The sequence below is a fragment of the Nelumbo nucifera genome, chromosome 5 (assembly GCF_055504915.1).
Source record: "Nelumbo nucifera cultivar China Antique chromosome 5, China Antique-T2T, whole genome shotgun sequence".
Classification (NCBI taxonomy): domain Eukaryota; kingdom Viridiplantae; phylum Streptophyta; class Magnoliopsida; order Proteales; family Nelumbonaceae; genus Nelumbo; species Nelumbo nucifera.
The window spans coordinates 51,575,208-51,585,623 of record NC_142653.1 but is presented as its reverse complement, the minus strand read 5'-3'; the positions used below and the strand labels follow the sequence as shown (position 1 = coordinate 51,585,623).

General features: G+C 30.5%; 1 non-coding gene and 1 pseudogene across 2 annotated transcripts; both read right to left on the bottom strand.

Moving 5' to 3' along the window:
- Positions 1–598: 598 nt before the first annotated feature.
- TRNAD-GUC (transfer RNA aspartic acid (anticodon GUC)) lies at positions 599–670 on the bottom strand. The gene has a single exon. It is a non-coding gene; the product is annotated as a tRNA-Asp (tRNA).
- Positions 671–4,920: 4,250 nt separating this feature from the next.
- Positions 4,921–7,880, bottom strand: LOC109114674 (F-box protein FBW2-like; annotated as a pseudogene). The gene is made up of 3 exons (XR_016076607.1): positions 7,519–7,880; positions 6,662–6,969; positions 4,921–6,471 (listed from the first exon to the last, which is right to left on the bottom strand). The product of XR_016076607.1 is annotated as an F-box protein FBW2-like (transcript).
- Positions 7,881–10,416: the final 2,536 nt, after the last annotated feature.

Sequence of the window (10,416 nt, the reverse complement as noted above, 5' to 3'; positions counted from 1 at the left end):
AAATAAGGGAAAATTAAAAATCAACAACTTACTTTGCATGCTTAACTTATTAATTATTAATTAAAATATATTAAACAGCTTAGCTTTATTAACTTACTCCATAGTAAAATTAATTTTACAAAATTTATTAAAAATTACTAATAAAAAATTAACAGAATAATAAGCAATAAAAAATTATTAATAGACTTAAGAAAAATTATTTTTGTAGTTAAAATTTGTATGAATTAATAAAAATATAATTTAATTAAAACAATGTATTAATTTTAAATTTAACTTGATAAAAAATGGTAATAACTCCCTAATCCCTTCTAGAGTTTTGTTTTTTTTTTTTTTAATTTATTAACAATACATAACTCAAGAATAATGCTAAGACGGATAGGGTTCTACTTTGCCCAATTACAAATGTCCTAAAAGTCTTGTATAAATGTCACTTAACAATACTTGTCATAAGTCTTTTAATAACATCATGCATTGAACTTGCACGGGAGCCGGATATAATAAATAAATAATATTGTTGGTTGATTACATGGCAATTGTTATACATATCAATTATGACGATTCTTTTTCTTGAAAAATACAAAAAGAAAAAACTTAAATGCGCCGTTGCCGGGGATCGAACCCGGGTCACCCGCGTGACAGGCGGGAATACTCACCACTATACTACAACGACTTGAGTTGTTCTTAGGTTTAGAACAAATCATATATATATAAAATTGATATATTAACCTTTAACATTCCAGTCTTTTACTAGCGCGTTACATGAGGTCTTGAACCTATTCCGCCCCATTTCAGTTAATCGGGCATAATGTTGGTGGATCAACCTGAACTCAATGAAGATTGATTCGAATTCAGCCTGAAAGGACCGGATTAAAATGGGTTTACAAGTTAATCCGATCCATTGAAATCCCTAGATATAACAACTCTTAATCCCTTGTGTTTGCAAAATGATGAACTGAAAATCCAGCCTAACTCGAATACGGAAACACAATATATTTTTTTTTTATATACTCATGTACATTATAATGGATGAATGTGATAGATTCGTATTTTAATGCACTGTCAATATAGCCGTTACTAAGAGAATTTGTTTTGTTCATGGGTGTGGTGCCCTATAGATTGCAGCACATTCAGTATTATATTTCATTAAGTTGGGTCATGCGTTTGGTACTGGGTGCCTTAGCATAGGGAATAGGATAAGGTGAGCCTGCATAAAATTTGTCCCATTTACATCCCTAGACAAAATCTGTAAATTAAGTTGATTGCTCATTAAGGTGGTGTTTGGCATTGCGTATATCTCGTGGATGGGACTGTTTCGGTCCCATCCATGGGATTTGGTCCTGTTCGGCTGTGGATGGGACTAGTCTATGCCACACCCCAATATATCGTCAATGGGAAAAACTCATGGATACGTCTCGTCCACAGTTTATTTTTGATCACATGCTTCAACGAGTAGGGGTTAGAGGTTGTGTAATCTAAGATAGAGTATAGATACACAGAGATACATTTTCAGTTTTATCTCTAAAATTCCTGCAGTTGCATTTCGACTGTATGATCTAAAATATTAATTACTTTACTTAATTTTTTAATTTTTATAAATTTTTAATATTTTTATCAATAAAATAATATTTTTAAATATTTAAAATATATTTTTTCAATTTTTAATTATTTTATTATTGTTTCATAAAAAAATTAATATTTATTGCAAGGTTTTTAAAACCGGCCTAGAGAACGAACCGGTCAAGGATCCGGTTCCTGGGTCGAACGGTTGGCCTGTTCTAACAAAAAAAGAAAATATATTAAAAATATTGAAAAAATAAAAAATGGTCAAAACCATTGAACGGTTCAATCACCCGGGTTAGTTGTTTGTTGACCAAATCAACGTTTTTTTTTTTGCAAATTTCTAGTTTTTGAGAAAAACGGAATCAGTCACCTAACTAGTTCTCATTTTTTTCCGATCCGACCATCCGGTCCAGTTCGGTTTTGAAAACCATGACTTATTGGTTAATATTAATTCATTGGTGCATTTTTTAAAAATATTTATCATATAAAATGCAAAAATTAGATATTTATGATTAACTGTGTATATCATTTATAAAATGTATATGAAATACATGGAATAAAAAAAGTATGGTGTGGACTAGTCCAATCCACATAGTTTGTCCATAGTTCATAAGAGTTGTGGACTATGGTGTGGTGTGGATTAGTCCCTGCCACAAGGTGTGGTGTGGACCAGTCCACACCCACCAATTTCTCATCCATACTACAGAACACCCCGTAAATATCTAATTTTTGCATTTTATATGATAAATATTTTAAAAATGCATCAATGAATTAATATTAACCAATAAATATTAATTTTTTATAAAAATAGTAAAATAATTAAAAAAAATAAAAATACATTTTTAATTTTTAAAAATATTATTTTATTGATAAAAAATTTATAAAAATTAAAAAATTAAGTAAAATAATTAATATTTTAGATCATACAACCGAAATGCAACTACAGGAATTTCAGAGATAAAACTGAAGGTGTATCTTTATGTATCTGCAGACTGTCTTAGATCACACAGCCTCTGACCCCTGCTCCTTGAAGCATAGGATCAAAAACAAATCGTGGACGGGATGTATCCGCGAGTTTTTTCCATTGATGATATACTGGGGTGTGGATGGGACCCATCCACGCTATATTGGGGTGTGGGCAGGACCGGTCCGTCCATACCCAATCGAACAGGCCTTTGTCCCGTGGACGGAACTGAAAAAACTAAGATTTCAACTACTTTATCTTGGTATACCTATCTAGTCATCAATGACTTGAGATCATCACTATTTTCCTATCTTTGTATACATATCTATTCACAAAAAAAAAAAAAAAAAACTAGGTGATGCCTTGAAATCGTAAAAATGTATTAAGTCACAAAATGAAGTAGTGTTTTGGTGCAAGACTAGGACGAGGCTACCCTCCCAAGGTTGTTTTTAAGGTAAGAATCATGCAATATATAATTAGATGGTTAAAGATGTTTTATTTTTCAAAAATTACTAATTTGACTAATTTTTTCTTTTTGTTGATGTATTTTTTTTCTTATAAATTGTAAAAGAAAAGGAATGCAAATTAATATGAAATAATACTTAAAAACAATTGCTATATTTTAATAAATACGTCAATAATTTTATAAAACACAAATAAATGATCTTCAAAGGCGGTCATAAATGCCTCTAAATAAGAGCAACCAATACTTTTAGTGGCAATTACAAATGCTACTACAAAGCATAAGTAGAATTCTTAAAATTACTTTTAGAGGCCGATAAATTTGCTTCAAATTTAATTAAAATGCCTCTAAAAATGTACACTTGGTGGCATTCATACATGCCTCTATATGATGTTTTTAGCGACAATGCTAAACAGGCATGATTATGTGCCTCAATATCTTATTTTTGGAGGCATTTATCAAACGTGCCTCTAATTATCAGTCAAATTCCTCTATAACATTTAGAGGCTAGGCATTTAGAGGCAATCACCTGAGTGCCTCTTATTCTTTTTAGAGGCAACTTTTTTTTTTTTTAAAAAGGCATTTTTTGTTGCCTCTGTAGGTGATTTTTCTAGTAATGGAAATAACTATGAGTTCTTAGCATATTTCTATAAGTCTCTTTCATTATTAGCCAATTATATTCCAAAGGGAGGGGATTTCACTCTCATCCAAATTTTATTTATTTGTTTTATATTCAAATTATATTTGATTGATTAATTGTGAGAAGAAGAAAATTTTAAACCTAATAACTAAAATAAAATAAAATGCTAAAGTTAATAAAAAATAGTAAAACTTAACAAGTCTTTATCTAGTAACTATTAAAATTAAAAAATTGAAAATAAAACACATTTGAAATATAGTTAAAAATAACTAATATTAATAAGATAATGAAAGTTAATAATAAAAAGTAAAAAATATTAAAACTAATAAAATAAACCATTTGCATTACATATAAAAGTTATAAAAATTAATTAAAATAATAATAATGGTCCAATTAGAAATGTCATAAGACTCCTACTTAGGGATGACCATTTATAACTTAGTCCAACCTAGCTAGAGCTACAAATTTGCAAGCTCGTTCAACTATTTTCTTCTGAGCAAGGTATAACTCATATTTGCACCAAGCCCACACATATAGTGAGCAAAAGGGTTGTAGAAGGATTAGATTCAGATTGGATCCAGCTGGATCCACACTTGCATATGATTATGAAATCTCTAAATCTGCATTCGAATCCAATTATTATGTTAGACATTGCATCAAATTTAGATTTAATCCACAACCATCTTATTATGTTTAAAATGACCAAAAAATTAAAAAAATTGGAAAGCTAATTATTTTTAAAGTATATATGTATTATAAATGTATATAAATATAAAATATTAAATTTATCAATTACAACTTTATATAATTTTATCTATCTATCTATCTATCTATCTATCTATCTATATATTGGACTTGGATTTTAATTGGACTAGATTGGGTTAAATTTGCACTTGATCTGATTATTAAATGGATGCAAGTTCTAAGATCCATATCTAGGATAATAGATTCAGAATCAAACCGGGCATTAGACTTTCAATCTCCATTGAAAGCCCTAGCATGTCGGGCCCAAGCTAATTACAACTTTATATAATTTTACATATATATATATATAACATATTTTATATTAATATATAAACTATCAAAATCTAGCCCTATATTTTTTATTTTATCTTTTTGGTTCACTAGAATACATAATGGGGGTCACTCATCAGCCATAACTCTTTGGCCTTAATATTAATAACTTTTATTTGAAAATAGTGAAAACCCAAAAATAATGCATGGGTTGTACTTGGTTTGGTTAGAGGTGTAAATTGGGTTGTACTGCCTGTAGCCCGACACGACCTGGCATGACGGCCCGTGGACCGTGCTAGGCCCGGCACAACCATGCGGGTCTTGCTGGGCCTGGGGTTTTAGGTCCATGGGCCGGCACGACACAGCACGACCTAGCCCACAGCCCGACCCAGCACGGCCCACAGCACAACCCATATATATTATATATATTTATATATTTTTTATATGTAGTTATATAATATTATAAACAATTTTACACACAAAATTCACATAAAATTAAATTTTTAAGTTTTTTGTCAATTTTTTTTAAATAAATAGCTTTGGCCCGATGCACAACCTGACCTGACTCAAGGCTCGGCCCATGGGCCAGCCCATCTTGTGGCATAGGCTAGCTCAATATGCCATTAGATATCTATATTCATATATCAAAATTGGGCTTGCCATGTCAACAGCCTTCTCCTTTCTTCCTTATATTTATCTATTTTGTGGCTTTTTATTTATTTTTTTTAAATTGAACAAAATAACTCAAAGTAGCCAATCAACTTCAAGTCTTTAAGACTTTCAATTCTCCTCGTTAACTCTCTTTCTTTTTCTCATTAATTCCTTTGATTATCTCTCCTCTTTAATCATCCCATTAACTCTCCCTCCTCCAACCACTCGCTCCACTAATTCTCTCTTTTCTTAGTTACTCCATTTAATTTCTTAAAATTCAATGAATCATTTGTATTTTTTATTTTATTCTCTCTCCTCTCCTCATTAATCTAATAAACCAAAAGCAATTTTCTTATAAGTGATCATTTCAATCCAAATCAGCCCAAGCCCACATCAGGCCCACAAATTTTGGTGCCACACTTGGGCATAATACTTTAAGGTCGACGTAGGCCCAACCCTGCCTGTAAGGTTGTAAACAAAGAGCAACTAGTTAATAAATTTATCATAAGTAGTTAGATCATCTAAAATAATGAGAGAGAGAGAGAGAGAGAGTTCTAAGACATAGGTTCCACCACATCTATCATCGAACCTATTTTAACATATTTCTATAGGCCTCTTCTATTATTAGCTCATTGTATTCTAAAGAAAAAGAGAATTTTACTCTCATCCAAATTTCATTTTTTTTGTTTTATATTCAAATTTAATTAGTTATCTAATTGTTAGAAAATTATAATTTGAAACCTAATAACTAAAATTAATAAAAAATTATTAATGTTTATAAAAGATATTAAATTTTAATAAGTTTTATATCTAGCAACTATTAAAAATTAAGAAATTAGGATAAATTACAGAAACCCCCCTGTACTTTGTTTTGTGACAAAGACCCCCCTGTACTGACTATGAGACAAAGACCCAGTGAAAAATACACGAATAGTAGTGGCGGTAGCTATAACAACGGACTTCCGAAGTCCTCCTTTTCTCTCTCTCTCCCCGGATCTCTCTTCTTCCCCAACTAGCAATTTACGGTGCTTTCCTATCGCCTCTAATGCACAGGCACCAATATTCTTACAGTAGCTTAGGTCCAAGAAAGAGATGGTAGACAACCTCCCTGCTACCTGTTCCGCCATTGAATCACTTATTTCACTCATCGACAACTGCAAAGTCTGAAGGGATGTAGAACTTGCAAAACAAATAAGAATAAACCCCAAATCAAGAAATTGGCTAGTAGAACAAAGAACCAGAATGAAAAAGCACTATAAATATCATCTGAAATCTGTGTGTGACTATGAGTTGCAAGGGAGCTATTCAAGTTTTGCATAAAGTAGGAATTAGGATGTAAATGGTGAATGGACAAAGGTGGTCTTCTTACTGGTCTGCAATGAAGGAGAGAAGAGGCTCATTGGGAAGGCCAGACACACAAAGTTTGCGTAGGGAACCACAACTTCTTGTGATGAGCATTTTAAGCATTCGATCTACCTGCTCAAGCTGGCACTGGAGGCTCCACTCCTTAATGTCAATCTCTTGCCAGCACTAGGGACCCATTATTGCTCTATTCCAAGATTTGCAGACCCTCGGAATCACAGTAAGAATTTCCTGAAGAGAAAGATTTTTGAAGATTAGCCCGAGAGCATCGGGTATTAGTTCACCCCAGCAGTGGAACTCGCCTCCCTCCTCCATCTAAATTTCCTTCAAAACAAAGGGGAAACAAAGGTCTCTCAGCTTTTCTTCTAATCATAGGAAGACAAATAGAAATAAAGAATTCACATGCAGGACACTACAAAGAAAGCCCTCTTACACAACTAATAGAAAACCAGTGGGAAAATGTCAAGAAATCATGACCCAAATGCAAGACCCAAGGAAAAAGTGAATGATCTATCATCATCAGCAACAACAATATACATCCAATACATAGATAAAGAGATTTTCCTCTCTAAAGAATAGGAATCGCCCACGTATTCCAAATACAGAGGATAGACGAAAAAAGAGAAAGAGATTCAAGCATACATGGTGCATGAAATAGAAGTGAAGAAGATTAAAAAATTACAGAAGATGATGGGTAATAGAAACCCGGCTACCGGAAGAAAAAACATATAAAAGAAATCTTAGAAAAGGGAAGGGGGAAAGAAACACGAAAACCCTTATTCTTCCCCTTCTTTCACTTCCAGGTCACAATTAATACGCCGTTCAAGAAAAAGGAATTTGCTTTTAATGAAATAGAACTTTTACATTGTCTCGCAATAGCAAGCCAGAGGCCCAGATCGCCCGATGGGTGTGTATGACTTTGAGGGGGAGGCAATTGAATCCATGGGCCACAACGACAAAAGATATAGATAAACAGAGTTCAATCAAAATCTCTGGACAAGAAACTGAGCAAGAAACTAAAAGCCTAAACGTGAAAAGAAAGCAATAATAAACACCTAGAGCTGCAAGGAACGGAAAACATAGGAAATCGGGAAAAAGAAAGGGGAGGAGAGAAAGAGGAAGAGGAAGGGGAAGAAGAGAGATCGGGGAGAGAGAGACAGCTACGGCTGCCTCTGTTCGGGGAAGATGAAATGTGTTTTTCTTCGAGTAGTTATTACAAGGGTAGTACGGGGATTAACAAATATTGCAACGACAGATTTCAAGGGAAGGCTAACTTAAGAGGGTTTTTGTCTCACGGTCATAGTACAAGGACGTATTTATCACAGACCCCATAGTAGAGGGGGATCTTTGTAATTTACTCAAGAAATTAATAAAAATTAGTAGTTCATAAATTTAAAATTAAAATACATTTGAATCCTATTTAAAAATAACTATATTAATAGGATAATTAATATTAATAAGAAAAAGTAAAAAATCTTAAAAGTAATAAAGCAAAACCATTTGCATTCAATATATAAATTATAATAATTGATTAAAGTAATAAAACTAAGAATGATCTGATTAGAAATGTCATAAAACTGCTTCTTAGGGATGATCATTTATAGCTTAGTTTAACTTGGTTAGACCTACAAATTTTGTGCTCTGCATATTTGCATTTATACTCCTTTCAAACACAGCCTAAGGCTCAGTTAGGAAAGAATCCAAATACAAATATATACAAAATAATACAAAATACACACTCTACGTACTCTACATATTTGTACTCCTTCCAAATTGAGCCTAAATTATGTCCCCTAACTAAAACTTCCCCTAAAAGACCTCATAATCTGTTTCACATACCCAATAAATCATCTAATTCAAACACTTCTTTCCTTTCCTCTTATCTCTACCCATCTATCATTTTCTATCTTTATATCTCTATACCTTCGATATATAAGCATTTAAAACTTAAATATTGAAATAATATGAGTAAACATATCTAAAATAAGAGAAAAAAATAAATAATACAATAAAACAAATAATACAAGTAAGGTAATAAAATTAAAAAATATTATTACAATTATAAATAATATTTTAATTATAAAATATCTCTCTCCATTGCATATTTGGGGACCTACACACCACTATTTGTATTAACGTTGAAACTCTATTGTGTTCGTCAAGTGAACACTCTAACAAGAAATGGGTCAAGAAGATGGCTCTAATGGATTGGATCATTACATAACCCAAAAAGTGATTGCCTAATTTAGTTAGTTATCAATTAGAATAAACTTTCATTGATCCGAGTTGGTCTACCAAATTTGTTTATATAAATTTTTGAAAATATATCTTGAAAATAAATACTAAAAACACTATTAATTAACAAGTTTTTGTTAATATATAAATTTTAACTGTTAATTAAGTTTTCAATAAAATACTTTATCTATTACATTTTCAGAAAAAGATCTATTAAAAATTCGCTAAATTTTTCTATAAGTTGTGTTAAAATTTCATTGCATAATAAGAAATAAACCATGGGCCTAAAAGTTGTTATGCATAAGAAAGACGAAGTCCATAGGTTGGGTTATTTGAATACTTGAAAACTATTTAACCCACTAGCTTCAATTACCAATGTAGTTTGATCAATTTGATTTAGTAATGCAATTTTCAAAATAAAAAGAGTAGGATCGGGTACTTTGAATACCCAAAAATTGTCCACTTGCAAGCTTTAATTTCCAATTCATACTGAACTAGATGGATCTGGTTTGTTTGGTTCAACCCAATTATGTAATTTTGAAAACAAAAAGATCAAATAAGGGAATTTTTTACTAAAAATAAATTTTTAATTAGAAACTAATAGAAAAATCAGAAAAATAAGGGAAGATAACAGAAAATTTATTAAAATATTCGTTAATAAATAGAAAAATGATAAAATAAGGGTACTTTTCTAAAAGAAGATAAAAAAAATAAAAGTAGAAACTTAATTTTTTAATTAACTAATAAAATAAGATAATTTTCATAGAATTTTTTTACATATTAAAAGTGATATTTATCAATAAAATATTAAAAATGAGGAAACAATTGAAAAGTAAAAGTAAGGGAAATTAAAAATCAACAACTTACTTTACATGATTAACTAATTAAGTAATTTATTAATTAAAATAAATTAAACAACTTACTTTTATTAACTTACTCCATAGTAAAATTAATTTTACTAAATTTATAAAAAATTAAAATTTCAATTGTTAATAAAAAATTAACATAATAATAAACAATAAAAAATTATTAATAGTCTTATAAAATATTATTTTTAGTTAAATTTTGTATGAATTAATAAAAACATAGTTTAATTAAAATAATGTATTATTTTTAAATTTATAATAAAAAGGAAACAACTCTCCCTAATCCCTTCTAGAGCTTTGTTTTTTTCTTTTTTAGTTTATTAGACAATACATTACTCAAGAATAATGCTAAGATTGATAAGGTTGGGCTTTTCCAGTTTGCCCAATTACAAATGTTCTAAGGCTCTTGTATAAATGTCACTTAACAATGCTTGTGGATAACATTTAATAGTTGCAAAACTAATAAAATATAATAAAAATAATAAAAATTAACACAAATTCATCTATTAACAGGTAACTCAAAAATAGTTTTGGGTTGATATGATCTTGATACCACTCGACCCAATTCATATTGTCATAAGGGTCCTGCCAGAATTACATGGCAATTGTTATACATATGATGGTTTTTTTTTTTTCTTGAAAAAAAAACAAAAGAAAAAAT